Source organism: Thunnus albacares, chromosome 2 (assembly GCF_914725855.1).
Source record: "Thunnus albacares chromosome 2, fThuAlb1.1, whole genome shotgun sequence".
NCBI classification, from domain to species: domain Eukaryota; kingdom Metazoa; phylum Chordata; class Actinopteri; order Scombriformes; family Scombridae; genus Thunnus; species Thunnus albacares.
The window spans coordinates 12,786,723-12,793,409 of record NC_058107.1 but is presented as its reverse complement, the minus strand read 5'-3'; positions in this window follow the sequence as shown (position 1 = coordinate 12,793,409).

The window sequence follows — 6,687 nt, the reverse complement described above, 5'->3', positions numbered from 1 at the left end:
GCAGCCCCGTAATTTAGACCATTAAGATGCAGTACAGAGGTCTGAGAGCTGCTGTACAGGAAGCTGGCAAGGAGACAGATTCACACACCACTCCCAGCATTAAACAGCCAAGCTGGAGAGAGAGGAGATGGCAGGGAGTTGGACTGATGGGCTGGACTCAGCCAGTGTCTCAGTGGTTGGATCAAATACGTTGAAGTTTCTGTCTTTATTTTGCCATGTCCATTTTTAAAATATATCTATTTTCATTTGCTTTTTACTTGTTCTTGAGCTATGTCAGCCAATATCAGCTGTGTCTGTATAATTCTCTCGGCTGCCAGAAGTGGCTCTGTGCGACTGATTTTGTGGCCCAAGGTTCATAAAGTTTACCCATGGGCCCTAAAACAGTCTCCACACAGCAAGCAGCTCCTGCCTCCAGTGAGATATAAACAAAATAAACTGTAGTACCAAAAAAATGAAGGACAGGACTTTTTTTTATTACATTCTGTTATGGCACCATTATGCACATCATCCAAACTTCACTCTTCCTTACAGTTCACAGAATGTCTATTTCACTGTGGCAAACGCTCATCAAGGATATTTTTTCATGGTCGTGACAGCAGTTTTTAGAGTTCAGTACATTCACCACATCTGCCATATTCATTCCCATCCTCTTCCACTTATTTATATCAGCTTTGGAGGCATCTATGCTGTCTTTGGCTTTATGGTGCAATGCCTGGCATGCAGTGATGCTTGATGCAGGTCTGCTAGTAACAATGTGGAGTACAATAGCAAAGCTCACCATGCATTTCTGTGGAAATGCAGAGCTGGAGCCTGCAGCCCAGTTTATTTGTAAGTAGTGACAGGAGACATCTAGTGGCCTGTTTCGGTTCTGGTGTTGAACAATTAACTGATAATGAAGCACAATAATACTTTGGAGTCAAATGTATCATTTCATGTCAAACCAAACATATTAAAGCTGCAAAGAAAGGGGAAAGTCCGTCATATTGGACTGTACTAATAAAAATCAACACTATATGACTCTTCTCTCCTCTCCTCAGTAGGTAAGGGGTTTAGTATAGCAGTATAATAGCAGGAGGTCTGCTTTCTTCAGCACCCTGCCACAATATACACCTCTTGCCAATCAAAATCAAAATGTCTGACCTACTTACGGTGTTGACATTATAATACGTGAATGATAATGTTATTGTTTCAAAATTTTGAAGTGTGTGAGTGTCTTAGGCCTCCTTTACACTGGATGTAGTTGACTCCAACTGCAACATTCAGGTGTGGAGCAGGAAAGAGACATGGCAGGGGAGCCATGCTGCTCTGAAGAATGGGAGTCAGCATGGGGACCACATGGGGACACGCTCGCCTGTTGACGCTCCAGCTTTTAATATGCTTGAATTGGCACACAAGTCCGTGTTAGCCAACCCCAAAGTTCAGGTTTTATTACGCTCCTGCCAGACTACGCACCCCACTGCGCTTTTCCCATCAGGCCCCATCACCCTGATGGTCTCCATGCAGATTGCTTCTGCCACCCATTACTCTGGCTGTGTTTTGACAAACTTCTTGCTGTTATATGCTTGGTTAAAGGTGTTGGTAGGTAAGCAGAGCCAAAGTACGAATACGAGGAGCAGCAGTAGTGCATGCCGCATAATAATGACTTTATCATAGCATGCTTACAGCATATGCTAATTCATAAAGGCTTTTTTGAAGTTTGTGTGCAGACTTAAAATAGTACTGACTACTTATGTTCCATCTAGCACATGCAGATATGTATGTCCTTACTATAAATATACATATTGAACAGTCATTTCAGAAATATACTGTATGAATAGTTGTGGAATTCAGTTAATCAAAGAGCCCAGTGCAAGCTGAAGGCCATTAAAACTAAGTATGGCTTCTTCCCAGTGACAGAGGGCTATTTGTTCTCTGCTCAGGGCAGAGGCAGCCGTGCCAGCGTGCCAAACGGTGGAAGTGGGTCAGTGCTCAGTCACACAGTGGCTGTAAGACATACATCACACGTGCACCTGTACAAACATACACAGGGAGGGAAAGCAGAGGAGAGCTGGAATGGCGTCACCAAACTTGAATTTAAACTCGAATAGTACGCCACTTTTCACTCACAAAAAATGCTCTGTAACCAGCAGTTCTGTCTATTTTGTGCCTTGCTGCAAATTCCACAAAGACTGGTGGGATATGCTACAAGTTTAGATACTATAAGCTGACTGATGTACTTATGAAATACATGACACAATATGACTTTGCTATATGAATAAAGCATGTACATTTTGTAATTTGTTGATGTCGAACTTGGTGCAGTCTGCGGTAACTGTTGTCCTGTTTGTCTGAATCAGAACAAGCACTCTTGCCTGTGACAAAGCCAAGACCACAACAGCAATATATTTTACGGCTTTACTTGCATCCAACAGTTTATGTTCTCAGCTATAGCTCTTTATAGCTCAGAGCCTATAGCTTTCTGTGACTCAGCAATCTAACATCCCGCACAGATGGATGCAGACAAGCCGATGCCAAAGTCTATGTGGTTTTGTGAGTGTATGTTTAGACATGTCTGGAAGGAGCAGGGTGTTATTTTATGTCAAAGGTCTCTGCGTTCACGGATGCAGAACATTTCTCAGAGCAGGAGGCTTCTATTACAGCTAATATGAGATGGAAAACACACTACTAATTACCTTCTATTTTACTCTGACCAGAAAAAAAGAGTAAAAACCTTACTAACTGACAATAAAACACAATTTGATGAAAAAGCAATAAGTGATGCCATTCTTCCCAAATGGAGTAATGGAGTTGCTTGTTTGTATAGTGATTAATGTCACAGCTGAATAAAGATGATGGACTCTTCAGGACAATTCTTGATGCACTCCAGACCCCCTGACGAGAACCAGGAACTAAACTAGAGGGAAGGTCACATTCATATCTAGGGTCAGTCAACAGCATGTCTCCCTGGTGTATGAGAATGGATGTAAACAGCCTCTGTGCAGCACAGACAGGTTTCAAGTGCAAATCTACTTTAATTCTCACTGGACCATTTTTCCTTTGGCAAATAAGCACACATCTATGAAATGGGGGCAAAAGTCTTCATCCTGTATTTAAAGAGCTAATGTGGGAGGAAACCTGAGTCACTCCTTAAGTGTGTAAGTTTGTGTGCCAGTGTCTTGATTGGCACTAGTTTGTTGAAAATTTAATGACTTCACCTCAGCGTGTAAATGTTTTTACAAGATTACTCAAATTGTCTGAACATTTGTGATCTCTATGAAAAGGTGGCTGTCCCACTGTCTCTCCCCCATGTCTGTCTTATTCTCACAGCATGGGCTGTCATGTATGACCTCAAGTAAACAACCTCTTCAAAGTTTCACTCTTTTAATGCTTGAATAAACTGCTGCAGGCCTGTAAACTTTAACAGCTGTTTTGTTGCTCATTTGCACTTTCCTGCATGGCTCATGTTTAGGGTGGAAAATGTCCCTGACAGCTTGCCTGTTATGAATCTACTTGTCTCCCATAAAACATTTCTTTATTTCTGCTGGATTTTTCCAATGCTTGGACATATGGGCCGGGCTCAACATTTCTTCTCATTGGGGGAAACTTGTAAAGACAAACTCCTGTAAAGTGGTTCATTAAAAGAGTTTATAACTGCTAGTTGATTAAGGGGCTTTTATTTAAAAAATACAGATTATTATGTTGCATTAACAAAGCCTTGGCCAGGATAGATGGAGTCCACCTATTAATACAGCAAATCACTAGTTCACTTTTCAAGATAATTAGGGGTCAAATGAAGACTGGGAACTAGGCCAATCAAATATTTCCTACAACACATGGTGAGTGTGATTTTTTTTTTTTTTCCAAGGTCTACTTCAGCTGAGCTGTTAACTCTGAATCACAGCTTTTAAAGGCTGATAGTTCTTTAATATAACATGTAATCCTCTGAATAAGCAAGAAAAGACTTAGGGCTCATTCACCTGACCAAACAGCTGCTGAACAAACAGGTTTGTGTTGGATTTTTGCTTCCCTTTTGACAGTTTTAAAATGAAAGGTAAATATCCCACTCCAGGATGTAGACTGCACCTGAAACAGTCCAGAGCAGGCACCCTTCAATCCTAGATCTGTTCATTGCGATGAGAAATTTGCCAGTTACACAGATCAGAACGTACTGAAAGTACCACCTGTGCACACAAATCACATCACCCTCCAATTCACAAAAACACAAACCCACAGTTCATATACTTCCACAGATCTTCACTATGCTGTCCTGTTGAAGCATTTATATCTTGTTGATCAAAAATGTTGACAGAAGTGTGTTTGCCCTTGTGAAATATTGTTGTCTCTGTTGGCAGCTGCAGCCCTTTATTTTCAGAGAACTAATAAGCAAGTTTACCTGCAGTAATCATCAGCTATGTGTCTGCACGGCTACAGCAGATGTGTCCTCTCCGCCCCTGGTGGTTCAGAGGAGACAGACGACAGACTTACTGTGGGAAAGAGCGAAACTTGTCTGGGGAGAAGAAATCTGCTGAGTCTTTTAAATCAAGCCTCTCACATCCAAAGACCTGAGAAGAGATACAATCAACATAAGAAATCCACCAAATTTCAAATATTTGACATCTACTACTATTAGTGCAGGTAGAAAATACTTTTAATGGGTGATTTTTACATTCATTAGCTGATTTATTTTATTTTTTATGTGATGATGTTTGGGATCACTTATAATACCATAAATATCACTGGTTGTGCAGTTTGTAATCACTGTGGTATATCGGTTAGAATACACTATACAGTAGATGCTTAAAAGTTTTCTTGTACTTCACTAGAAGACTGTTTACACTTGGTAAATGTTTATGGTTTCTAAAACTTTTAGAAATAGCATTTCAATAACCTACTATTAGCACTTTCTGCTAGGCCATGTATTACCATCTATTCCAGAAAGTCAAGTTACACATACTACACGGACAAAGTAAACGAGCCAATTTACCAATTAACAACTCAAAGTAGCTGATTGGCTCCTGTCAAGGATACTTGAGGTGGGCTGCTGTGCCTGGAATCTATGAAAACTACTTGTAAAGACTTGTCCACGAATGAATGTCCTAATTTGGTTTTGACTTTTTTTTTGTTTTTTTGATAATTGGTTAAGCATGATTATTTTCAAGTATTGTAATGACATACTTAATAATCAAATCAGATACCCTTAGCCTCACCTTAACCTAACGCTACCATACCTTAGCTTAAAGCCACATTTTCACACTAAAATGTAGTGATTTACATTATGTAGACTTGCTTTTGATCAACAAACAACCTTGAGGTTCTGTGATTTGCTAAGCACAATCTTTGACTCTGTTTTGTTTTTGGTTTTTTTGTGTCACTGAGGCTGAGGGCTGCTGGTTTTAATATTGGATAGTCATCGTTGCTTCTAAAACGTTTGAGCACATCAAATATCAGATAAGGTCATAACCAGTGGGTGTAGTTTAAAGGAAGAATTTGACATTTTGGGAAATACATTTATTTGCTTTCTTGCTGCAAGCGAAACAAGATGTCTATCGATCAAGTTTGAGCCCAGGGGCAATTAGTGTAGCTTAGCATAAAGACTGACAGCTGTGGGAAACAGCTAATGGCTCACTCCAAAGTTCACAAATACAGCTATATAACAGCTAATATAACACTTCTAAAGCTTACTGCATACTTACAAAGCCAAGTTAGGTGCATCAAGTCTTTATGCTAAGTTAAGCTAACTGTCTCCTCACTCCAGCTCTGTCCTGAACACACAGATATGTAACTCTTGGCAAGAAAGTGAATATATGTATTTCTCAAAATGTCAGATTATTCCTTTAAGAGTGAAATCCTCTTGGCTGTAACTTCAGCAGCCAATTGGTCCTCATCTAAGCTGAGTGGCATACCAGAGCCCTCTACACTGCAGTTGTGTAGTTTACACCTTCCCTGTCACACCGTGGCCAGACTGTGTGGTTTCTGTTTATTTATGTATGAAAAATGCAGGACTATATGTGAGCTGAATTAGAAAGACGGAGGCCCTGCAGACCCACTCTGAGGCCACCAGCAGGAGAACCAACTGGGCCACAGAAACCCTCCATTACACCACAGATTTATTTTTAGCCAACATTCTTCAACTCAACAAAGAAGTCATTCAAGTTAAACCAGTGGTGAATAATTCTTAGTCACTTATAAAAAATAAATCATGGCATTTATTTATATTTATGCTACCGTGCAATCTTACAATCGTTGTGTGCAATGTGTGTGTTACATAAAGGCACATAGTGAATCCTCACATGAAGTCAGTGGGATTAGGAGGAGAAGAAGGTCAGTGCAGCCTCTTCATAAAGTATCCGCTGAAAGAAAAAACAATGGTCCTGCTCATTGGATACGGCAGCTCCGCTACTTCAACAACATTAGAACATTCTTCAGTGGCATTAGAAAATATTTGGAGAGGGAGGGAGAAAGAGAGAAACCCAAGACATAAACACGTGGAGCTGGGAGAGCTAACAGGCACCAGAGGACAACCTGCCAACAGGAGCTGCGGCTTCCAGGAATGTGCACAAACACACCGCTTCTCTATTGCGGGGTATCATCTGTGCCTTCAGTTTCTCTCTCTGTCTCACCTGCAACTTGCAGACGTTTGAAAGCTGAAACTGATATTTTTGAGCTGGAAACTGCTGATTGCTGATATTTTATGTCAGTGTTTGCAAG